General features: G+C 39.8%; 1 long non-coding RNA gene across 2 annotated transcripts; it reads left to right on the top strand.

The window, feature by feature from the left end:
• The first annotated feature begins 2,948 nt into the window (after positions 1 to 2,948).
• On the top strand, positions 2,949 to 24,547 carry LOC109489722. 2 transcript variants are annotated; one of them, XR_002142821.1, is made up of 4 exons: positions 2,949 to 3,061; positions 3,409 to 3,453; positions 16,724 to 16,791; positions 24,516 to 24,547. It is a non-coding gene; the product is annotated as an uncharacterized LOC109489722 (long non-coding RNA). The 2 variants fall into 2 exon arrangements; XR_002142820.1 differs by having other exon boundaries at positions 16,721 to 16,791.
• The last annotated feature ends 2,283 nt before the right edge of the window (positions 24,548 to 26,830 follow it).

The raw sequence follows: 26,830 nt of genomic DNA, 5'->3' as shown, positions 1-26,830 counted from the left end.
CCTGACCCTATTGACATTTGAAGCCAGATACTTCTTTGCCGTGGGGGTTGTCCTGTGCACTGTCAGATGTTCAGGGACATCTTGGGCCTCTACCTGTGAGATGCCAGTAGCAGCCCCCTCCCTGCTCAGTTGTGATAACCACACGTCCCCTGGGTGTCAAATCACTCCTGGTGAGAACCATTGGCTTACATCACTCATTCTTCCTTTGGAGCAAGGTTTTACATAGTGGGGAGGGGAGTGGGGTGGTGTGTAATGGATGTTGAGGGGTGTGGCAAACACTGTCAGTTCAGCGCCCTCAGGTCACACAACTCCAGGGGGCCCTCTTTCCAGTGTGCTCTATTTAATAGCACCCCTAGCACATCTCCCCTGTGAAGGGCGATCCTTGAGTTATTCAACACAGAGGTACCATGATAGTTACCTAGGCAGCACACAAGCTCCCCTCTCCTTCCTAGTAGCAGACACACACCCGACTGCTCAGAAGGGTCAGCCCAGGCACAGCTGCAAATTAGCAAAATTCATCTTTTGTGCTTTCTTCTCCGTCTACACATTTTTCTTCAAATTTTCCCACCAACTACCACCCTCAGGTTTCCTTGTGCTCACTGCCCCCCTCTCAAGAATAAAGTTTTCTGGCTGTCACCAAAAATCTGTGAATTAGTATAATGGGTCTGAGGAGGGGCTGATAAAGTACTGAACCTCTAATAGTGGAAGCGCAGGCCCTATAACATTTGGTGTGATAATGACAGCATTAGCAAAGACGTTAGATTAGAGGTGGGTTAGCTTAGAGGTTAAGAAAGTCAATGTCGAACAGTTAATATATTGGTAATGGACGTGGAAATCTAACCCAAGTGGTCCAATTCTAGGGTATGGGTTCCTAACCATCTTTCCATCCAATGGCCCCTCAAGTGGTATCACACACATAATCACTGTGCAGGTAACCATTTTTTTGCACTCATGTCTAGGGTTGGCCTTGTTCATCTTGACCACTAGATCAGAGACAGAAGAACTGAAGTTGGAGCTGAGATCTACTGTCAGGGCTTGAGGTGGGGGGCTCAGGAGGGCCAGTGGGAAGCACCAGCTAGATAGGTTCACACCATGAAAGTCTCAGGATCAGACCTGAATCAGGATAAATACCTGGAGCACGTACATATGATATGGGACTGGGGGGAGCCTGAACCAGGCTTGAGATGGAACATGGAATACCAGACTCAAAGTTGCAAACTCTCAAAAAGAAAGGCAAGCAAGAAGTCCAGAGATGGTAGACCACAGGTGCAGTGTGGCCTCTGATGAGGGCTCAGAGTCTGGGGTCCAACTGAGTTAAAAGCCGAGTGTGGAGACCAACTCTATCTGCTTGTTCCATCTTGTCCAGTGGCATGGCACAATCCAGGTTTTCTTGGGGTGACAACTGCAAAAAAAAAAGAAGACAAAGTAGGCTTCTGTCTGTTCCCACTACATAGCCTCAGGGGCAGATGGAGTTATCAGTTACCCAGGGGTTGTGATATAGGGAAACTGAAAAAGTACCTTTGACCCCCAAATGTCTCCCCTAGGTGCGTCTTACAGAATGTAAAATTTCACCTTCAGAGATTCATATGTCTGGACTAGAGCTCGGGTACAAGTCCATGGGTGAATGACGGGGAGCCATTGTCTTTCATGCTACCTTTATTTTATTATTATTTTTTTAAAGATTTTATTTATTTATTTGACAGAGATAGAGACAGCCAGCGAGAGAGGGAACACAAGCAGGGGGAGTGGGAGAGGAAGAAGCAGGCTCACAGCGGAGGAGCCTGACGTGGGGCTCGATCCCAGAACGCCGGGATCACGCCCTGAGCTGAAGGCAGGCGCTTAACCGCTGTGCCACCCAGGCGCCCCCATGCTACCTTTAGAGAAGATAAGTTTCCATTGAGAACCCTTGTGGATGGAACACAGAACAGGTGGGTTTGATGGTGAAAGGGAAGGACAGATTTTGGGTGTTAAGAAATGCTCAGCAAGAGCGAGGCCAGGTGAGCACAACCATGGGAACTCATTTCAGCAGGAGGCAGAACCCAGCAGGACACAGGGCATAGGGAGATGGGCGGTTACTGGGAATGAGAAGAGGAGCAGAAAAGGAAGGTGGGTGTGAGGTTGGGGTTGGCAATGTACCAAAACCTGACTTGTTAGCTACCTTAACGTTTGAAGACCCCAATCCTTTGATTAGGTTCTTTATTGAGCTTTATTTTCAATTTTTCTCCATTAACAGTTTTTTGTTATATTTTAAGTTGTTTTGAGGTTTTGGGTTACCTTCTCTTTCTCCATGCACATTGGGTGTGACACAACCCTTATTTGAGTAAGTAGGACCAAAAATTTCCCTGTGAGACATCCTTGCCAGTTTTCAGGGAATTCAGATATTTTCAAAAACTAAAACATCCTTTGGCAGTAGGGGAGGAGTGTTTGGCAGCAAAAACTTCTTAAAGATGATTTATTGTGGTATCATTTTACCCAATGCTATTTCAGCTTTGGGCATCGCTCACAGAAAGGGTGGGAAAATCGTTCCAGTGGTGGCAATAAAACTCAGAGCATTTTTGCACTTAACCATTAAACACAGAATTGTAGGTATTTAAGCAGAATATCAATTGGGAAAGCCAGCTGTGTACAGCAACAGGGACTGTTCAAGAAAACCAGTCACTCTGCGGATACCACCTGAGGCTCGGTAATGAGAACATTCAGTAAATGCCCATGCTGGGAGGAATGTTTTATTAATGCCGTGTCACTGATCGTTTCAGAAACGTCTTTTAAAAAATGGCTCCTGCCACATCCTGTGAAATTGGGATGTACCAGAGAAAAGTGGGAATAGCCGGAGCGGGCTGCCTAGGGCCTCGTCTGGAGGAGACCAGGTGGGAGGCCGAGAGGCTGTGGCGGGGCAGGGCGGAGCAGAGGCAGGGGGTGGCGCCCGCGGGGGCGGGCGGTACCCGAGGGCAGCTTCCGGGAAGGAGGAGCCCCGCTCTAGGTCGAGGGGGTCAACCTCGAGGCGGAAGTCAGGAGCACGTTCACAGCCGAAGGGCTCCAGACCGGGTGTGCCATATTCACGGTAGGGACCTTAGCTAGGGTTTTGTTTTGTTTGTGGGGGGAGGGGCAGCGGGGAGGGAAAAAGAGAATCTTAAGTAGGCTCCATGCCGCGCCAGCTCCCTCTCACAACCCGAGATCACCACCTGAGCTGAAATCAGGAGTCTCGCTTAACTGAGCCACCCAGGCGCCCCACCTTATCTAGGTTTTTAAAGAACTTTCATCAGAAGGCCTGCCCTGCACACAGCGTTCTAAGTATTCCTCCTTCTTTCCCACCCCCCCATAGATTCTTAACCTCTCATTAGATTAATTAGAAATATTTTGGGCGTACAAAAGGGGATTAAGAGGCTCACCCATTTATTCCTTCCTCAGCTTAAGAAAGAGCACAGTACACGCTGTGGAGACCCATCTCCAGAGGTAGGCACCGGCCCGAATTTCATGTTTATCATTGCGAGTAATGTTGTTCTAGGGCTGTGACATACAGAGATATTTTTAATATTCTTTTGCATATTTTAAAAGTTTAATAAAAGGGTATGTACTTTCTTAACTTTTAAAAAATTTCCAACATTTCTCAACATTGTGTTTTTGAGAATAAGCCGTTTTAACTATTGTATGGTATTCTGTTGACTAAATATTCCACAATTCTGTCTTCATCCTTCTGCTGATGGATACTCATGAGTTGTCCTAAGGTAAATGCCTAGGAATGGAAATTCTAGACCATAGAATTTGTGCATCTAAAACTTCCGGAGATGATTGCTGCGGATGAGGGTGGGGGTTCTCGTTAACTTGTAGGAGTTATTTATGTATTCTAGACACTAACCCTTTATCAGTTACGTGCATAGTGGTCAGTGGTTTGACTTTTAATTTATGATGTCTGTCAATAAACAGACATTTTTATTGTAGTTGAATTTATTTATCTTTCCGTTTGAATTGTGCAGCTTTGCTTCCTCAGGATCATAAAGATATTCTTTTAAATTACCTTCTGAAGTGTTAAAGTTTTAATTTCAAATGTTACATTTGGTCCTTAATCCATTTGGAATTTATTGCTGTGTATAATATGAAGAACCAATGATCATTTTTTATATGAATGACAAGTTGTACCAACAAATTTTAAGAGCCCATCCTTTCCCCATTAATCTGCAAAGAGCCTATTTTCATATATGAATAGGTATATTCTCAGTATCCACATTCTGTGCTTTTTGTATATGTATTTATCCCAATGTCAACATCACAATAGATTAATTACTATAACTTTATAGTAAATCTTGATATTGGAGATATTTCTGATATATGAGTAGATTCAGTTAGTTTGGATAGTACTTCAACATAAGAAGGCACCAAATATATATAGGTATTTTCCTCCAAAAGCTTGCTCTTATTCTATAAAATTATTTTGGTTATTATTGTTATTTGCCTTTTGCTTTCCCATATAAATTCTATGAGAGAGTTTTAAAACTCTTTAGAAAATCCTATGACAAAGGGTTAAGCAAAGTTTGTTGTCAGAGAATGCAATTACTTCTTCTGAAGTAGAAATGTGATTGAACTTAAAACAACAGTGAGATACCACTACACACCTATTAAAATGGTAAAAGTCCAAAATATCGACAACACCAAATGCTGGTGAAGATGGAGCATGACGGGAGCTTTCCTTCATTGCTGATGGAAATGCAAAATGATACAGCCACTTGGGAAGAGAGATGACAGTTTGTTACCAAACTAAGTATACACTGATCACGTGATCCAGCAATAATGCTCTTTGGAATTTATCCGAATGAGTTAGAAACTTATGTCCAAACAAAAACCTGCACACAAATATTTATAGCAGCTTACTCCTGATTGTCAAAACCTGGAAACAACCAAGATGTCCTTCAGTAGGTGAATGGGTAAACCAACTGCAGTATGTCCAGACAACAGAAGATTATGCGGCAATGAAAAGAAATAGGTTATCAGGCCACAAAAGAAGACATGGAGGAATCTTAAATGCATTTTGCTAAGTGAAAGAAGCCAGTCTGAGAAGGCTACACACTTTGTGATTCTAACCATATGACATTCTGCAAAAGGCAATACTGGATACAGTAAAAAGATCAGCGGTTGCCAGAAGTTCTGGGGGATAGATGGATTAAAAAATCATTGTGGGAGAACTTTCAGAATAAGGCAATGAGATTGAACTAGATTGAGTTGGATGTCTCCTTTATTTGCTTTCATGGCACCTGTTCTCACACAGAATGTGAGATTTATCTTATTGTATTGCTCTCCATTAGGGTGGAAGTTTCTTGAGGGGGGTGCCCAGCTTTATTTATTATTTTATTATAAGTGATGGCAGAGAACTTGACGCTTGGTTGTTGCTCACAATATTTGTGAATTAATGTGTGACTCTAATGATGCAATGTAATAAGCATTTTTAAAGGAGCTGGGAGAAGGCTAAGAAATGAAAAATAGAAAGCTAATGCTCATTACCATGAAGAAATGGGATAAAAATGAAACAATAAAACTCAAACCTTAAATCACAGGGTACTTGCCACTGTCACATTATATGTTTAGACATGAGGGTTTTGCTTTCATGAGGTTCATCTGCTCCCACAAAAATAAATTAGCAATTTGAATATGCTGCCATGAATTTTTGAAAGTGCCTTCCAGAAAGTGTCTGAGGTAGAGGCAAACATTCTTCCTTTAAGGGGCACCTGGGTGGCTGAGTTGGTTAAGCATCTGCCTTCAGCTCAGGTCATGATCTTAGGTCCTGGGATTGAGCCGAGTTGGCTCCCTGCTCCCTGCTCCTCCCTCTCTCTCTGTCCCTCCCCTCCCCTCCTCTCCCCTCGTGCTCTCTCTCTCTCACATAAATAAATAAAATCTTAACTGATTGAGCCACCCAGGTGCCCTTAAATAAAATCTCAAAAAAAAAAAAATTCTTCCCTTAGAAGAAAGGGATAAAGAAAAGGGGGGTAATCAGAAGGGGGAATGAAACATGAGAGACTATGGACTATGAGAAACAAAACTGAAGACTTCAGAGGGGAGGGGGTGGGGGAATGGGATAGACTGGTGATGGGTAGTAAGGAGGGCACGTATTGCATGGTGCACTGGGTGTTATACGCAACTAATGAAGCATCAAACTTTACATCGGAATCTGGGGATGTACTGTATGGTGATTAACATAATATAATAAAATAAAATAAAATTAATAAAAAAAAATTCTTCCCTTAAAAAAAATCTCCCCTAAAATAGCTAACTTGAAAATGTTAGTAAGCATTGCATTTAATGTAAATTAAATAATGTGGATTAGGCTTTTAGATGAAAGCGCTTAAGTATAATTTTGTTCCTTCTTTGCTTATGTTTAAATGCTGCCTGGCCCAGATTATTCTAACCTTATGTAGAAATTGACTCAATTCTCTACAATGACTTCTTATTCTAACTTTTCTTTCTTTTTTTTCTTTCTTCCTTCTTTCCTTCTTTCCTTCCTTCCTTCCTTCCTTCCTTCCTTCCTCCCTCCCTCCCTCCTTCCCTTCCCTTCCCTTCCCTTCCCTTCCCTTCCCTTCCCTTCCCTTCCCTTTCCTCCCTCCCTTCCTTATTCCCTAGTTAATCACAACCCCCCTCACTCCTCACTCCCAACCAGGATTACCTCCCATTTAGAGATATCAAAAGAGGGACAAGCAAACCACTAACTGGAAAAAATATTTTCAAAATCATGGGTAACTAACTAGGGGTTAGGATCCAGAATATGTAAATAACTCACACGAAGAAAAAGGCAGCCACTTCAATAGAGAAAATGAGCAAAATAAAGAATGGAAATGCTATTTAATGCTGTAGAGATATTCCATCAAATTGGCAGAAGTTTGAAAGCCTGAGAATACCAAATGCAGCCGAAGCCATAGAGCTGTGGGAACTCTCACCTGCTGTTGGTGAGAACACAAATTGGTATGACTGCTTTTGAAAACCAGTGTGCGTTACTTAGTACAACTGAACATGACCATACCATATGACCGAGCCATTCTGCTACTAAGTTACTAAGTATACTCCCGGGAGACTTCAGCACACTTGTACTAGGAGATGGGCACCTGAATGTTTATAGCAACACTGTCTGTAATAGGAAAAGAAAAACCTGAAAAAGATCCAAGTGTCCATAAACAGTAAGATGGATAAACGTGTGTGTGGTAGTTACCTAGTAAAATACTACCCTGCAGCGAAAATGAATCCATTCTAGCACATACGTCAACACGCACGTGAATGAAAGAAGCCAGCTATTGAAGAGCCATGTTATCATTCCGTTACAGTGTTCAAACTGAGGGACGTGTAGGTTGTAAAGACTGGAAGAAAAACAGAATAATTGCAATTTCAAGGTAACGGTTACCACTGAGAAGGGTGAGGGGGGAGTCAGGGAGGGCACGGAGTGGCTTTTGGGGATGGTACTATTCTATTTCTTGGCCTGGGTAGTGGGCATATGAGTGTTTATTTTATTACTGGTCTTTAAATTGTACAAAGGTTTTCTATACATACTTGTATATAAGATGTACTTCATAATTTTTTTTTAAAAGATTTTATTTATTTATTTGATAGAGATAGAGACAGCCAGCGAGAGAGGGAACACAAGCAGGGGGAGTGGGAGAGGAAGAAGCAGGCTCATAGCAGAGGAGCCTGATGTGGGGCTCGATCCCACAACGCCGGGATCACGCCCTGAGCCGAAGGCAGACGCTTGACCGCTGTGCCACCCAGGCGCCCCAAGGTTCTTAAAATAAATAACAGGAAAATCTCCTAGTGCTTCTAGCTGGAAGACGGGGAAAGGTGCAGTTTTGAAATATGCCAACGCACTCTGATCTTTTTAACAAAGCCTGCCCTCAGGGGAGACTAGTTAACCACAACCTAGTTTACTGGAATAGTACCAAAGCCTGACTGACCTGGGGAAAGGGAAATAGGCAACTCCAGCCCACTTTAGCCATCCTCTACCATCTACGTGGAGAGAAAAAAAATGCAGGATGTCTTGTGAAGTTCATAGTCCAGAAGCACAGGCTTATTGAAAGCTTGAGACTTAACCAGAGGACCGTAGAATGCTTCCCTTCCCCGGCACCTCACCAGCACATTGCTAAAACGGTTTCTTTCCAGCACTTTCCTTTAACCCGTACCTCATGTCTGGTTATCAAGAAAAGATTACAAGGGATATCAAATGGACCTTGGGGTGCTGCTGAGGGGGCTAAGGCAGGGTCCAGGAGAAAGATAGCGAAGATCTGAAATGGCAGTAGCCATGGAAATGGTTGGATGGGACATCTGCCAGCAGTGTGTAGTATATTTTGGTCTTTACAATGAGTGCATCTTTTACTGAGTTAGCTCAAAAAAGAGGCTTAAGATCATCGTAGATGGAGCATTGTCTTTACAATATGCAAAGCCATCATTTGTTATTACTTTTATTTTCATGATGAAGAGGTGAATCAGAACCCAGCTCTCTTACAGGAAGAGCATCATTCTGAATAGTTGCTGGCTAGCATCTCAAACAAATTTAAAGTGTTCCTGTTTCCCCTGAGAATCTCATGTTATTTTAGATTGGATACCATTCTTTTTTTTTTTTTAAAGATTTTATTTATTTATTCGACAGAGATAGAGAGCCAGCGAGAGAGAGAACACAAGCAGGGGGAGTGGGAGAGGAAGAAGCAGGCTCATAGCGGAGGAGCCTGATGCGGGGCTCGATCCCATAACGCTGGGATCACGCCCTGAGCCGAAGGCAGACGCCTAACCACTGTGCCAGCCAGGCGCCCCTAGTTGGATACCATTCTTTACATAAGACTGTAAGCCTCTAGAATTTTTTTTTTTTTTTAAAGATTTGGTGAGTGAGCAAGAACTTTTGTAGCTCGCTAATCTCCATGACCACAATCTCAGTTGCATTGTCCCTCAGAAAGGTGGCAGGAGGCATTCGGCTCAGTGGAGCTCTCAGCGGGGCCAGTGCTGTGGCAGGCTTCTGAATTGCAAGGGTTCTATGGTAGGCAGAATTTTAACATGATCTCCAACCCTTGAGTGTGTGGGGGGGGACCTGTAAATATGGTGGGTTATCACTCTCATGATTAGGTGATGCTGCATGGCACAGTGGGCTTTTAAAAAGGGAGATGGTTCTGGGTGACCTGACTTAATCAGGTGAGCCCTTAAAAGGAATGGTGCTCTTCCAGGGCACCGGGGTGTCTCAGTCAGTTAGGCATCCGGCTCTCGGTTTCGGCTCAGGTCATGATCTCAGGGCCGTGGGATGGAGCCCCACCTTGGGCTCCATGCTCAGTGGGGAGTCTGCATGAGATTCTCTTTCCCCCTCCTCTCTGCCCCGTCCCCACTCATGCGTGTGCACACTCTCCATCTCTCTCAAAAAATAAATAAATAAAATCTTTTTAAAAAAAGGAATGGGGGGGGCGCCTGGGTGGCACAGCGGTTAAGCGTCTGCCTTCGGCTCAGGGCGTGATCCCGGCGTTATGGGATCGAGCCCCACGTCAGGCTCTTCTGCTATGAGTCTGCTTCTTCCTCTCCCACTCCCCAGCTTGTGTTCCCTCTCTCACTGGCTGTCTATCTCTGTCGAATAAATAAATAAAATCTTTAAAAAAAAAAAAAAAAAAGGAATGGGGCTTTTCCTAGAGAGAGGGGTTCAAAGTCTGGGAGAGCTGAAACGTGAGAGGGATTGAACAGGAGAAAGGTTCTTCACTGTTGACTTTGAACATGTGGTGACCAGACGGCAAGGAGCACAGGCAGCTCGTAGATGCTGAGAGCGTCTCTCAGCTGATGACCGGCAAGGAAATGGGACCTCAGTGCTAGAACCTCATGGATCTGAATTCTGCTACAATCACATGAACTCCAGATGAGAGTGCAGCCGCTCGAGACCTTTATTTCAGCCTTGGGAGAGCCCGAGCAAGGACCCCTCCCCCATGTTGTGTACGGACTCCTGACCCACAGCGCTGTGAGCACTCAGTACTCTCAGGAGTTGTTTTAAGCCACCAAGTTTGTGGTTGTTTGTGATATGGCAATAGAAACTGAAGCAGATTCTAACCTGGCTTTAAGAAAAGCCAATAAATCCTGTTCCCCAGCTATAACTAAATAACTGTCTTGAAGACTAAGGGGAAGAAGGCTTTCTCGTCACTGAATTGCTGTCCCTGAGGACTGATGAGACTTCTCTGGATGTCAGCTTCCTTAGCCATAAATGAAGCCATTAGTTGAGATCTTATCTGGGTTTCTCTAGTTTGAACTTTTGATAATTCCCTTCTGGCCACTTCTGCCTAAAACTGACAAAATGAAAGTTATTGCTAAAAGAATAATTCCATTATCTGCTTGCAGTATTGTGGGGGAAGGAGGAAGTGCAATTTCTGGAAATAATGCCATAGTGCTGGCTAAAAATATGTTTTTAGCTTTCTGTTCCTACTTCTGGGCTTACTCACCTGTGCTACACTCCTGAGGCCCGTGTGGAAACCTTTGGGTTCCGCGTTCTGAACAAACATGAAAACCTTTACAGGTGGCTTGGCCCTAGTTGAGGAACTTATTAATATAAGTCTTTTAAAAGTTAAATGTGTCGTATTTTTAGGTCTGTTGTCTTCAGTAGAATCATCCTCACCTTATTTTATTTAAAACAAAGCAAACAAGGGCAAACTACACAAAACAAGAAAACAAAAACAGATCAGTTGATCCATTCAGGATACATTGTCTCTGCTGCATAGCCGACTGAATATACAATTTATTTTCAGTGTAAGACTCTTCCGCCACTGCTATAGGCACAAAAACATGTGACATGCTACTCATACCAGCTCAGTGCCAAGAAAGAATAATGACGCCATGGTTATTGTATTGCTGTGGAAGCCAGGCTTCCTGACTTTCAATAAACTGGTTTTGTGCTACAACTTAATGGATACTAATCATTCATTGCACTCAGTGATTCCAGTTTTCCTATAAATGAATAAAACTTCCTGAATAGCATCCTAAATTATAATATTCCTATGCCTATCACACTGTGATTTGGGGCTTCTATTAACATAACATTCTTAAGAAGAGTCCTGGTATTTGTTTCACATTTTCTCCTTCTTATTTTTGGAGACTAAGAGGAAATTTTTTTGTTTTATAAATTTTAGAAACAATTTGGGTTTACTGTGGATTTATTAATAATGCAGACAAACATGGAACTAGAGGGTATTATGCTAAGTGAAATAAGTCAGTCAGAGAAAGACAAATACCATCTGATTTCACTCATGTGGAATTTAAGAAACAAAACAGATGAATATAGGGGAAGGGAAGGAAAAATAAAATAAGATGAAAACAGAGAAGACGACAAACGATAGAACACTCAACTATAAGGAACAAACTGAGGGTTGTTGGAGAGGGGTGGGTGGGGGGATGGGGTAACAGGGTGATGGACATTAAGGAGGGCATCTGAAGTAATGAGCACTGGGTGTTATATGCAACTGATGAATCACTAAATTCTACCCCTGAAACTAATAATACAGTGTATGTTCACTAAATTGAATTTAAATAAAAAATTAAAAAATAATAATGTAGACAAACAAAAATACATATATTCCATAGTCCAATTCACACATTCATTGAAGTGCAATTGACTCTGATGGTGAGTACCTCCTTAAATTTTCCACCCTGCGCACTTCACTCACCTGTCTTGGGACTGACCCTGCTGCAGTGTGTGTACACTGAGTCACAAAGGAAAATTTTCGGTGGGTCAAAAAAGTTTGCAAAACAATGCTGTAGATCACTCAATTTTAATATGCATGAGGCACTGTGTATCTTGTTAAACAACAGGTTTCAATCCAATAGTTCTGAGATGAGCCTTAGATTCTGTATTTCTAACAATGCCGCTGATTCTCAGAGTACTGAGGAAATTAACAAGCCCTTTAAAGGATTGTGATGTATGCTGTAATTTCAGAATCACTGTAGTTCTGTTTGAACACTGATGCTGGCCTCAACTCCAGAATTACTGACTTAGTAGGTTTAGGAAGGGGCTTAGGAATTTGCATTTCTAACATGTGCCCAGGTGATGCTGCTGCTGCTGGTCCAGGGACCATATTTTGAGAACCACTAAAGTGCTCTGGGCCGTTGGACTGCAAACTTATTTCCCAGGCTGGAGTTCTTATTTTCTTACCAGCCTCACAAGATTTATCTTAATTTCTCGCAGCATCTTTTCTTAATGTAAAAGCATATTTAACAATTTTTCCCCTTAATATTTTAAGATGGTTTGAGGCTAGATGATTTGGGGCTTTCTGATATTCAAATTGCTAGAAATCGAACAAAACACTTACTTCTTTCACTTGATGGTTCAGTGTTTGTCTCAATTCATTTTATTGAGGAACTGCAGTGTTCATTTTTAATTTTTCTTGTTTAGGAAGCTAAGTTAGAATATTGTAGTTATACATAAAATATTCTCCCTTCCCTTAATTTCAGTAGGTTTTGGGAGGGGAGGAACATACCGTACATGCAAATTAGTATCTTTACCAAAAGCTTATGGCTTCATTTCTGATCAGTCTTCTTAAAACCTAAGATTTTCTATTCATCCTCTTTATCATACACACAGTATTCAGTAAATGCATATTAAGTAAAATAGGGAAAATGTTTAGTAATTTTCAAAATTGCAGTGAATCTTGAGTTAAAGAACACTTAATAATTTGTCATTTATAGAAGTCTAACATAAAACAGCAATTCAACATTCACAGGCATTCCATAGATGATCATAAGAGTCAGACTGGGTTCAGGGACTCCTCGTTTATCTCTGTAAAAGGACAGTGCCCATCACAGAGCCTGAAGCCTAGTGGATGTTCAGTGTCTATGTGGCACAAAAAGGCGCTCAACTGAACGAACTAACGAATGACAGAGAACAGTATTAGCAACTACAGTAAAATATTGGTGAGTCTGGAGCAGACGTGAGCGAGTCACAACAAATTGTTATTAATAATAGTTAAAATTCTGAGCTCTTGAGACTTAAAAAGGAGAGAAGGTAAAAAGAATAGCACCACTTTTATTCACTTACATTCCTGCGTGCGTCTTTGAGCACGAGAGTGGCATTATTGGGAATTGTTTATAATCTTCAGCATGCCCTGTTTAGTGGCCCTCTTTCTGGGATCCGGTCAACTGGGATGTTTTGTGAATGCCGTGCATCATGGTCCCATGGTGAAGTTTTTTTTTTTTTTTTTTTGAGAAGCACTAAAATATATCATTCCACTTGGCTTCATGACTTATGGTATAAATGACAAAAAAGAATAACTCCAGTTTATTTAAAAATGAGTGGTAATTATCATATATTACATAAATGACTTACTAATTGAAAGAACATTTAAAATTTTTCTTTTAAAAAAGTTTTTATTTAAATTCCAGTGTAGTTAACATACAGTGTAATATTAGTTTAGTTGTACAATATTGTGATTCAACATTTCCATACATCACCCGGCTTTCATCACAGGTGCCCCCCCTTCATCCCCATCACCTGTTTTCCCCATCCCCTACGCACCTCCCCTCTGGTAAACATCCCTTTGTTCTCTATACTTAGCAGTCTGTTTCTTGGTTTGCCCATCTCTCAAAAGATCATTTTTTTAAGTTTCACTAGTTTTTAAAATATTTGGACAAATATTTGACTGGAAATGTTTCTTCCTCAGTTTTTCTATTAAGATCAAGAGAATGATATCCACAAACCTGTAAGAAATTCTTGTAACATTCTGGAAGAATGGAGGGACATGACATTATCTCATACATTATTACTGTAATTTTGAGGAAAACTTCGGCAATCTAAGATACAAAGTAAAAGAAAAATGAGGTAGACACATTTTAAAATAGACAACAAGGGCTTTTAAATATTCTTTACACTATTGGTAGTTAATAGAACTTTCTGAAAATATTTTTTTTTAACTACCAGGATTTGAGATGTTCCACAGGTTGATTTATTTTCTGGGTTAATGGTAAAGAGCAGAGTTCTTTGACTATTCCTAAATAATGGAAAAAAATCTATAGTTAACATAGAAAGATGGCATGCATAAAATATAGTTTATCCTGGACATTAAGGGAAAGACATTGGCATATCTTCCCTAATCCATGACACTGAAGACACAGCATTAATAACATATCACATTGATGATACAACAGAAAGTATACTAACGATCCAGAAGTGCAGATAAATCCTTTCTGAGCCATCTTACAATTTTTAAAAATAACGTTCCTTTGTTTTTTCCATGGTATATGTTACTGGTGGGTATTATGCTGGAGGGGATCATCCACTCTTTGAGGTTTTTGCAAGGATGTTTTCTCTTTTTAAAAACTTATTTATTTATTTATTTATTATTTTTTATTTTAGAGAGAGAGAGTGGGGAGAGGGAGAGAGAATATCAAGCAGATTCTGCAATGTGCATGGAGCCCAACACAGAGCTCAATCCCATGATCTCAAGATTATGACCTGAGCAGAAACCAAGGGCTGGATCCTTAACCAGCTAAGCCACCCAGGTGCTCTGCAAGGATATTTTCTATTGTTCAAAAGCACCTGCATATTTTCTATTAATAAAAAATTCTAGTCCTGCTGATGTGCTTTTTTGCTTTAAAATAATAAGAGATTTTCAAGTTGTTAGTCTGATCTTACCTCAAGTTCTTAATTGAATTGCTCATAACTCAGAAGTTCTAATGGATGGGTTGTTTGCACTTCGTTCTACTGAGCTTTTTATAAACACAACATTACCAATCCTTGCACACTGTTGGTCAGAATGCAAAATGGTGTAGCACTATTGAAAAAAATATGGAGATTCCTCAAAAAATTAAAAACAACTGCCATATGGTTCAGCAATCCCATTGCTGGGTATTTATCCAAAAGAATTGAAATTGGAATCTCAAAGAGATACTAGCAATCCTAGGTTCATTACAGAACTGTTCTCAGGAGCTAAGATGTGGAAACAAATGTCCGTCAACAGATGAATGGATAAAGAAAATGCGGTATATTCACAGAATGGATTACTAGCAAGCTTCACAAAAGAAGAAAATTCTGTAATATGCTACAACATGGATGAACCTTGAGGATAAGTACAGTAAGTGAAATAAGCCAATCACAGATAGACAAATACTGCATGATTTCACTTATAGGAGGTATTTAAAGTAGTCAAATGTAGGGGTACCTGGGTGGCTCAGTTGGTTAGGCACCTGACTCTTGATTTCCACTCAGGTCATGATCTCAGGGTCGTGAGATCGAGCCCCACTCTGCATGGAGTCTACTTGAGATTCTCTCTCAACCTCTGTCACTGCCCCTTCCCCCACCCTCTCTCTCAAGATAAATAAATAAAATCTTTTTAAAAATTAGTCAAATTTATAGAATCAAAGGGTGGAATGGTGGTGGTTGTCAGGAGCTGGAGGGAGGGAGAAATGGGGAGTTACTAATCAATAGGTGTAAAGTTTTAGTTAAGAAGAATAAGCCATAGAGATCTGTTGCACAACATCATACTTATAATCAACAATAATTATACACTTAGAGTTTTGATAAGAGGGTAGATCTTACGTTAAGTGTTCTTATGATAATAAAATAAAATTTAAAAACCAAATTATTAAAGTAAAAATCAATGTTCTGTTGCTGAAAAAAAATACATCAATACCCATTATAGTGGGTAACTGAAGATTTGCTTACATAGATAGTAGTGTAACCAGGTAACCAGTGTCCTCTTCACTTTACATGCTTTGTCGTCATGCAGAACAAACATTCTGTAATTGTGGTTTCTCTTTAAGATATTCAAGAATCACATTACTGAATGATCTATTTGTACATTTGGGGCTTCATTTACCACCCTGAGATCATGACCTGAGCCGAAATGAAATCAAGGGCGGGGCGCTTAACTGACTAAGCCATGCAGGCTCCCCGGTGTTTCGTTTAACTCTTTTTTTTTTTTTTAAAGATTTTATTTATTTATTCGACAGAGAGACAGCCAGCGGAGAGAGGGAACACAAGCAGGGGGAGAGGGAGAGAGAAGCAGGCTCCTAGCGGAGGAGCCTGATGTGGGGCTCGATCCCATAACACCGGGATCACGCCCTGAGCCGAAGGCAGACGCTCGACCGCTGTGCCACCCAGGCGCCCCTCGTTTAACTCTTAATGTGAAATGCTTTTTTCTGTTTCAAGGGCATGGGGCAAAGGGAGGAGATTTTATTTCAACTTTATGGGTTTGCCCAGGAATTTGGGAGCAGTTAGCCAATACTCGTAAAATAGACGTACAGCTCCTCACGTACTCACACACATTTACTTCATTCTTCCTTTTGAGGGACATGTTGCTCTTTAGGAGGGGAAGGTAAGTGTTGGTCACATCACTCTGCTGTTAATTTGCAAGACTGGTGTCTGGAGGAAGAGTTTCCGATCATGGAGCCATAAGCGATTTGTATTGAATTCAGTAACTTTTTAACAACTTTGTGTGTGTGTGTGTGTGTATGAAATGATCAAATGTAGCATACATACAAACACATACATAATGCATATACATATGGTTTGAAGAATAATTATAAAGCAAAAAGCAATTTACCCCCACCCATTACAAAACAGAATATACTCAGTACTTTAGAAATGCTCTCCCTCCACTCCCTCCCCCAGCAAAAGAAATCATTATCCTGTCTTTGTGTGAATCATTTCCTTGTTCTTCATTATGGTTTTGCCACTTACTTATGTATCTCTAATATGTTGCTTCATTTTAGTTTCTCTCTCTCTCTCTCTCTCTCTGTTTTTTTAACTCAGTAGCAAGCATGAACATAAGTGTGCAAGGAAAGGAGAACATTGCTCAGGTTAGACGAAGGCTCCACGAGAAGGTAAGCCAAACAGAATTTTTGAGCCAGGGGCTGGCCTCAGCTTTCTTTGGAGTTTATATTGCTGTTTCTAGGAAACTTGTAGGCAAATCTGTGAATTAATCCTGGAAACATAAAGAAATGTGGCAGAAAGTTGGGATAGACTCGGAAACTAGGAAGAAATATGGTCAGAGGGAGGGGCTGATCTCTGCTTCTGCTCTGCAGCTCCCTGAGGCCTAACCCCATGACTCAGGAATATATCCAAGCAGTACCTTGTCCTTGGCCCAACGAGACACCAAGACTTGGAAGAGAAAGTACATGGGCCAGTTCTTCTGAAGGTTCTGTCCTTGGGTTTAAAAGACGTTTAAAGGAAGTCCTTGTGTTTACATTGGTAGCAGGGGTCTTAGGGATGACAACTTGGATCACAGTCTGCATGTTGACTAACACGTCTCCAACCTAGAGAGAAGCTCTTTCTTTGTAGTCATGGCTGCCACCCTGAGACCTACCTTTGCAATTCGCTGGGAAATTCCTTTCGTTTCTTTCCTGTGCCCTAAGCTTGTTTTTCATATTTTTTACTGGTTTTTTGTTAACTCTCTGTCTCTTTTTTTAAAAATATTTTTAAAATTTTATTTATTTATTTATTTATTTATTTATTTATTTATTTGCGAGAGAGGGAGAAAGAAAGAGAGAGACAGCAGGGGAATGAGCAGAGGGAGAGGGACAAGCAGACTCCAAACTTAGCCTGAGCCTGATGTGGGGCTCGATCTCAGGACCCTAAGATTATAACCTGAGCCAAAATCAAGAGTTGGAGGCTTAACCAACTGAGCCACCCAGGTACTCCTTTGTTACCTTTTCTTTTTTTTTTAATCAAACATAACCATTAAGATCTTTGAGAAACAGTTGTGCAAGATTAATTTTTTTTTTTTTTTACTTGGAATATTTGAAAATATCTTTAGTCTACCATTAAATGTGAAGGATAGTATGCCTAGTGTTTCAGTCTGGGTTCTCTTGCAAACAGAAAGCACAGTATGATGCCACCAGAGGTTTGCTCCAAGGGTACAAACTCTTCAGAGTATAGTCAGACCAGGTACTAATATGTGCAGAGCTGCTGACATTGTGGTAGTCACGTATAATCAGACAGTTGCTTTAAAAAGCCGTAGGACTGGCTACTGTTAGGTCCCAGACCAGATGCCAAGTTTCCGCCTGGTCCCATGGTGAAATGCGAACCAGCTCCTCCTGAGGGGGATCTCCAGGGTGCTTTGGCTTTTCTGCTTCATTAGCAGAAAATTCTTTCTTCCTCTTTCTATGGTTTATTCTTCCTGCTTATCCTACAAAGATTGTCAGTGAAATATCCATTCTTTAGAGAGAAATTCAGGAGAGGGAGATGGGGGGAAATCTTCTATTCCAACCCAGAGGTTTCATGGCTCAGAAAAGCACAACAGGCAACCATCTGTTCTCCCAAGTCTGGCTTGATTTGTAAATAATACAACACGTGGGAGAACAATCCAGTTTGCATTATGCCAAAAACAGGCCAGTTCCTCAAGGTGAAGACACAAATATTAGGATCTTCCCATGAGCAGAGGATGCATGCAGATTTCAAGAACAAATAGTACTTTCCAGGCATAAGGTTGCCAGAATTGTGGAGAAATTGTAGGGAAAAAATGCCGACTTTGAAATGACATAGTTCTGCTAGAGGTGTATTTAATTTGCTTTGTTAGAACACAGCTTCTTAGTTTGAAACCTCTAAATGCGGGTTAATGGTGACTTCAAAGCCATGGTATATAAGCATATACACTCTACTTAAGAAACGGGAAGAAGAAAGGGAGGGACGAGGGAGAGAGGAAAGGAAGGAAAGGAAGTCAATTTCTTATTATTAAAGTGTTAGCAGCTGTATCTAAAGGTTAAGAAAATGTCTGAAGACTGTATATATATGAGAATATATATATTCAGACATATATATACATATATATGTATTTTTTTCCCCAGACTTACTGTTCTCATGCCTTTGAGTACCAAGAAAAAGATAAAGCACAGTCTGATTGTACTGTACCCATAGAGTCACTTTATGTATTTATTTCAAGTGTTTCAAAAGATCACTTAGAGAGATTGCCAAAATTATTAAAACAATGGTTATTGTAAAAATTATTAGTGGCTCACATATTGCAAGAGCAGATGTAAATATTCAATGGCGAGCTTGTGAAGTTTTCTCAAAGATGCACCATATCCAAAGTCCACAAAAACCTCACTTCGTGTTGTATCTCCGTGGTGTGGAGAGCTAAGCCGCTGCGGTCGTTTTTCTTCATATGGTGGCTGGTTCCTGACTTCCCCTGTAAAACTCAGTCTAAGAAGCTTTTTCTTTGATAACACTATTCTTTCACATGACTTTGTCCAGTTTGATGCTTCCTTAATATTTCTATGATCAAAGACCCATTTTGGTTTTATTTATAAAACAAAGCAATTTTTTTCCCAAGCTACACTGAACTCTTCATCTCTAGGAAGAGGAATCTACTTGTAACTCTTCAGTGACATTTCTCCACATCTGAAAATAATTAAAAATCAACCAGCTATTCCAATAGCGCTAGTATGGAAGCAAGAAAGATCCTCTATGATCTCGTGTGAGCCTCTCTCCAGACTTGTGTCTTCTTACTTGTTCTGTGCTGTGATCAGACTCAAATACTTGCACTTCTTAGAGCACATCCTTTTCTTTTACACCTACTTGTGATGTGGTTTGGAGTGGTGGGACTTGGAACGGACAGCCAGGAAAGAATTCTTGAGACATCGTTGGTGCAAAAGGTGGTTTTATTAAAGCACAGGGACAGGACCCGTGGGCAGAAAGAGCTGCTCTGGGGTTATGACAGGTGACTTTATATGCTTCAAGTTGGGAGTGTGTTGGGAATAGCAGAAGTCTTTAAGGAATTTTGGAAGCAAGGTTTCCAGGACCTTGAGGGGGACTAGCTATTGTCAAGAAAAGGTCATTTATTACTGTCTAGTAAAACCTTAGTCATGAGACCCTTCAGAGGTATATCGGTGGGTCATATGCTTGGGGGATGATTGCCAACATGCATCTTGGGGGATAGAGATAAAGGAAGTTTCCAAAGGAATTTTTACATGTTAAAGTAGGCTCATAGGATCCTGGGGGTTTAAGTTAAGATGCCTTTCGCCCTTAGCAAAGTCTTAACATTGAAGCAGCTGAGTTCCTAGAGGAAAGTCACCCTGCCTGTTTCAAGGACTTGTCAATGGACTGTAAGGAAATTTAATTTTTTCTTTTGCCTTTGTTTCCCACATCCAAATGCATTTCCTTTGTCTCTGTTCACATTTATTCCTTGCTTCCAAGCTCTCTTCCTTCCTGATTCCCCTGGCAAACTTGTTGTTTTTCAAGACTCACCTCTCTTATACCTCCCAGGTGCTACCCTTTCTGCATTCCAAGGATACTTTTCACTTCTCGCTGGCATTGCCTTCTTGCATTTCAATCATTTTTTCCAACAGTGTATCCCCCCTATGAGCTGTGACCCTCTTGAGGTTGAGGACTGTGGTTCATATATTGTTTAACCATAACTAAATACAATGATCACATCTAAATATTAACAATAATTCTTTATTGTCATCAAATATCTGTTGTTCAAACTTCTGTGATTGTTTCGTAATTTTTTTTAAAGTTTATTTGTTTATGTAAGACTCAACTGGTTGACATCTCTCTTATGTCTCTTTTCATCTATAGCTACCTTTCTTTTTTCTTTAATTTTTAAATGTGTCTGTCGAGGAGCTGAGTGTTGTCCTTTAGAGACGCCAACAGTTGGGATATTTGTGATTGTATTCCCATTGCAATGGTCTGTTCAGGCTGTTATAACAGAATTCCACAGGTTGGCTTAAACAACAAAATTTTATTTCTCACAGTTCTGGAGGCTGAGAGTGTCCAAGATCACAGTGCCAGCTGATTTGGTGTCTGGTGTCTGATGGATGAATAATAGTCCATTATTTACATACATAACTCATTTTCTTCATCCATTCTTCTGTAAAGGAACACTTAGGTTGTTTCCATATCTTGGCTACTGTGAATAATGCTGCAATGGACATGGGAGTGCTAATATCTCTTTGAGATCCTGATTTCATTTCCTTTGGGAAATGGGATTTTTGGATCATATGATAGTTCACTTTTTAATTTTTTGAGGAACTTTAAGCTGTTTTCTGTAGTGGCTGCACCAATTTACATTTCTACCAACAGTACACAAGGGATCCCTTTTCTTTACATCTTTGCCAATACTTGTTATCTCTTGTCTTTTTGATGATAGCCATTCTAATAGGTGAGCGGTGATATCTCATTGTGGTTTTGATTTGCATTTCCCTGATGGTTAGTGATATGGAACATCTTTTCATGTGTCTGTTGGCCATTTGTATGCCTTGTTTCATAAAATGTCTATTTAGGTCCTCTGCGCATTTTTAAATCAGTTTTTTTCCTGTGTATCTCTATGAATTCCTTATATATTTTGAATATTAACTCCTATCAGACGTATGACTTGCAGATATTTTCTCCCATTCTGTAAGTTGCTTTTTCATTTTATTGGTGGTTTCCTTTGCACTGCAGACACATTTTGGTACAATGTAGTCCCACTTGTTGATTTTCGCTTTTGTTGCTTGTGTTTTTGGTGTCATATCCAAAAAAAAAAAAAAAAGGAAGAAAGAAAATCATTGCCAAGACCAATGTCAAGGAGATTTTTCCCTATGTTTTCTTCTAGGAGTTTTCCAATTTTGGGTATTGTATTTAAATCTTTACAAGTAATTTTTGTGAGCTGTGTAAGATAGGGATCCAGTTTTATTCTTTTGCATGTGAACATCCAATTTTCCCACACAGTTTGTTGAAGGAACTATTGTTTCCTTATTGAGTATTCTTAGTTTCCTTGTCAAATATTAGTTGACTATATATGTACGGATTTATTTCTGGGCTCTGTATTCAGTTCCGTTGGTCTATGTGTCTGTTTTTGTCCCACTATCATACTGTTTTGATGACTATAACTTTGTAATGTAGTTACAGGAATCAGGAAGCGTGATGCCTCCAGCTTTGTTTTTCTTTCTCCAGATTGTTGTGTCTCTTCTGAAGTCTTTGTGGTTTTAAACAAATTTTAGGATTATTTTTCTGTTTCTGTAAAAAATACTATTAGAATTTGGATAGGGATTGACTTGAATCTGTGGATCACCTTGGGTAATATGGACATTTTAACAATATTAATTTTTCCAGTCCATGAGCATGGAATATCTTTCCATTTATTTGTGTCTTCTTCTATTTTTTTCATTGGTGTCTTATTAGTTTTTCGTGTATAGATTGTTCACCTAGTTGGCCAAATTTCTTCCTAATATTTTATTTTTTTTGATGCTGTTATAAATGGGATTGTTTTTTAATTTCTTTCTCAGATACGTCATTGTTAGTGTATACAAACACAACTGATTTGTGTTTGTTGGTTTTGTATCCTGCAACTTCACTGAACTCATTTGTTAGGTTCGAACAGTTTTGGGGGGGAGTCTTTAGAGTTAGGTTGGTATTATTGAATGAGTTGTGTCGTTTCTTTCGGGATGAGACCAAACTTGTTAATTGTGTTGGATTATTCACCTGACCCATTTTCCTAGTTTTGAAACAGTGTGTAAAAGATGAAAAATTTCACTCCTTTATTCCTGGAGTTTTAGTTGATACTCTACTTAGTTGATACTTAATTGATAACATTGCAGTCTTTTGAGTGAGTGTGGGGGGTAGTTAATGAGTTCAGCTGTAAATGCTCGCACAGTTACTGGTTTATTTTAACTAATTTCAATATTTGTAATTTGTAATATCCAAACGTATCCTTTCACAGATATTTTTGCGTTCATTGGTAGAGATTTTTATACAGTATTATCTTAAAAATGTTCAAACTCCTGTGTACCTATAACTATTTTCCTGTCCACATCAAGTTTTACCACCTTCTTGTTTCTTAATTATAGATTTCTGAAGTTTTATCTTCAATTTTTTTTTCTTTTTAAGAACTAGGATTTATGTTATTGATCAAGCATATTATTTTGTGTTTATTCTGATAGTCTTTGTTTTATTAATATCTGGCTTAATCTTAATTCCTTCATTCTGCTTTCATTGGACTCATTTTGTTGTTCTTTTCCGTGTCTTTTGGTGAGGTCTTTTTCATTAAATTTCAGCTCCTTTTATTTGGGGGGAAATTCACTTATGGTTATAAATTTCTTCCTGAGAATTTCTCTGGTTCCATACCCAGGTTTTAATACAGAGGTCATACATGTTTTGCAAAAACTAGTTCACAGAGCAGGCTTGAGACTGTTATGTTTGAAAAGGCCTGCTTGCAAGCTTGGCCCTTGGCTGGTATCTGGCAACTTGACTGGTAAACTCATTTCTTCGCTGATACGAAAACTTTCCCTCTACGATAAGGGTAGCTCACTGTGCCTAAACTGTACAAATAAGTGTTTTATGCTAAACATTTGTTTTCTTTCTTGGAGTCTGGAATTTTGCAATGTGCTAGGTAGAGGGTGCCTGTGTGATCAGACCCCAATCAAACCTTGGATGCTGAGTCTTTAATGGACCTCCCTGAGCAGAAACATCTCATACTTATTGCTGCATTTTTGTTACTGGGAGAAGAGTGCACACTCTGACCCCACATGGGAGAGAGAGGGCTTAAGGAAACCTACACACAGATTCCTCCAGATCGCCTCCTATATCTTTTTTCCCTTATGACCCGCTGTGGATCTTTACTAGATTGTTGTAGTAAATCTTAGCCACGGTGAAACTATCTCCTGAGTCCCCTGAGTCCTTCTATCAAATCTCCAAACGTGGGGATAGTCTTGGAAACCTGTGATCCGCATGATTATTCAGTTCAAAGTATTTTGTAAGCTATCTCTTTATTTTTTCCTTTATCCCAATAATTATTTGGAGTCTGTCTCAAACTTTTCTTCCATATGGGTTTTCTGGCAACATGTTGGTTTTTTATTATTATGACAGTGTCGTATGTGATTATGGCTTATATGAGATGGATATTTCAGAATTTTTTGAGTTCAGTTGTGTTATGTTGTCAGTTTTCTGAATGTTCCACATATATTTTTAAAAAGTATGTCTATTTTATGAAGATTCTTAATTGTGTGTGTCTACTTGTCTTAATTGTCTGTATGCTTATTTGAGGAAGATTCCTAATTATGTTTTTTAATTCTTCGTACCCTTGTTTACTTTTTGACTAATCTGTTGTTTACCAGAAGAGTATGATGTGTCGTGATTATTAAAGATGTGTACATGTTTAATGCTTTTAAATATTTCTGTTAGCTTTTGCTTTATGTATTTTGAACATAGCTCATATTTATAAAGGTTCGCTACTGTTATATCTTTTTAGTGGATTACTCCTTTTATCAATATTAAGTATCCTTCTTGATCCCCTGGAAATTTTCACCTTGAATTCTGTTTTGTCTGGTGGTAATATTACTTTAAAATCATTGTGTTAGTACTTTGGCAGGTAATTTTTAGTGTCTCTTTACTTTCAACAGTTCTACATTATTTTTTTCAGGTTTGATTCTGGTAAATAATAATAGCTGGATTTTCTTCTTTTTCCTTTTCTTTCTTTTCTTTTCTTTTCTTTTCTTTTCTTTTCTTTTCTTTTCTTTTCTTTTCTTTCTTTTCTTTTCTTTTCCTCTCCTCTCCTCTCCTCTCCTCTCCTCTCCTCTCCTTTCTTTTCTTTTCTTTTCTTCTTTCTCTGTAAATTTTATTTATTTGACAGAGACACAGCAAGAGAAGGAACACAGGCAGGGGGAGTGGAAGAGGGAGAAGCAGGCTTCCCATTGAGCAGCGAGCCCGACGCAGGGCTCAATCTCAGGACCCTGGGATCATGACCTGAGCCGAAGGCAGACGCTTAACAACTGAGCCACGCAGACACCCCTGGATTTTTTTTTTTTTTTACCAACTTGATGGTCTCTGTCTTTTATAGCTCTGATTAAACTGTTCACATTTATCGTAAATATGAATAGGTTTTGATTTATTCTTAACATAGTTTTTTCTGTTTTTTACTTGCTAAAATGTTTTAAACATTTTTAAAAAGATTTATTCACCCATTTGAGAGAAAGAGAGAGAGCAAGTGCACATGTGTGCACAAGTGGAGGGAGGGACAGAGGGAGAGGGAGAATCCTCAAGCTGACTCCTGGCTGAGCACCAAGCTCAATGGGGATCTTGATCCCAGGACCTCGAGACCATGATCTGAGCTGAAACCAAGAGTCGGTCACTTAACAGACTGAGCCATTCAGGCTCGCCGCTAAAAAAAAAATTTAAGGCTTTCTTGCCTCTTTTGGTTAGATTTTGTTTTGCAACATTTCCCCTCTTCTGTTTTTTTTTTTTTAAGATTTTATTTATTTATTCGACAGAGATAGAGACAGCCAGTGAAAGAGGGAACACAAGCAGGGGGAGTGGGAGAGGAAGAAGCAGGCTCATAGCGGAGGAGCCTGATGCTGGGCTCAATCCCAGAACACCGGGATCACGCCCTGAGCCGAAGGCAGATGCTTAACCACTGTGCCACCCAGGCGCCCCTCCCCTCTTCTGTTTTGATAGTTGTACATTCATCTAATCTTTTTTGTTTAGCTTATGCACATTTTTAGTTCATATAAGAAACTTACATTTTCTTTTTCAAAAGTCTAGAACCAAATAGATCTATGTTCGCCCCTCATTTCAACAAGACAAGAAATTTAGCATGCATTTACTCCCTGTTACGCTCTTTCTTTCTCCCCCAAGTAACTCTCATGTTGACGTCTTATGAAGTTTTATTTCCAGATGGTTTAACACACACACTGATTTCAATTCTCAGCAATGTTGTTTCAAATGATTACTTTGTTGCTGTGTTTCTTACTCATTTATTTTTCTTTTTGCTGAAATAATATCCTATAGAATTCTTTTCAAAGAATGTGGATGGTAAACTTTCTGAGGTCCTATATGTTTGAAAATGGCCTTAATTCACGAAAGAAGCTTGAATGGCTGAATTTATTCCACCGACTCTAGCAAGATCTGGTCCTCACCTCTTCCTCCTCACCACTCCTACGAAATCCAGACTGACTAAGAGCTGCCAAAGCTTTAGCTCCACTCTTAACAGGCCCTAAATCCTGTCCCCTGACTAATGGTGCCTAAGCTCCCATGCCTTCTGAGAACTGGAACAGTGACTACTTCTCAGAACACAGCAATTTAACATAGCAACTCTTTAGGCTGTCTGCTTTCCAGTAGAATAGCTATCTTGTCATGGTTCTGTTGTGATGATTTTCATAAAGGTTTGTATTAACAGGATTTGGTTGCTTTTTCTTCTTTCACAAATTCATTCTTTTTTTTTTTTCTTTAAAAAGATTTTATTTATTTATGTGACAGAGAGACAGCCAGTGAGAGAAGGAACACAGCAGGGGGAGTGGGAGAGGAAGAAGCAGGCTCCCAGCGGAAGAGCCTGATGTGGGACTCGATCCCGGAACACCGGGATCACGCCCTGAGCCGAAGGCAGACGCTTAAGGACTGCGCTACCCAGGCGCCCCTCACAAATTCATTCTTATTGTTAAAGGATAGTTTGGCTAAATATTTTTTCCTTAAGAATTTTTAGATTTTGTTCCCTTACCTCAAGGCACCCAGGGTTGCTGATGAGAAGTCTGTGTTCCGCAGCTGTCAATTCCCTATTCTGCGTTTGGCACCTTTTTCCTGCAGCCTTCATGATTTCTTGGTGCCCTCACTTACCACTATGGCTCTCTGTGTGCTTTCTTTCTTAAGGATCTGGATAATTTCTGGTCCACCAAAAGTCCTTACTCTGTTTTTCACAAATCCCAATGTCCTTCTTAATTTCTTTTAAACTATAACTTAAAAAATCAAAATGGCTTGGTGTTAAAACAGGAGATTTCAGTATGTGCTCAAATTAAAATGTTATTTTTGTTTGTTTGGGTGGGTACATATGAAACTGTATTCTAAGGGAATAGAATGGAGTGTCCAAGGAAGACTCATTTTTACTTTATAATATTCTCTATCTGAATTTCAGTGTATTAGTCTTGTTTTTGGATTCAGAATAAGGGCATACATAAT

This window comes from Ailuropoda melanoleuca, chromosome 1, assembly GCF_002007445.2.
Source record: "Ailuropoda melanoleuca isolate Jingjing chromosome 1, ASM200744v2, whole genome shotgun sequence".
Taxonomy (NCBI): domain Eukaryota; kingdom Metazoa; phylum Chordata; class Mammalia; order Carnivora; family Ursidae; genus Ailuropoda; species Ailuropoda melanoleuca.
Note: the sequence above shows the minus strand (reverse complement) of the source record. Positions and strands in the feature narration are given on the sequence as shown.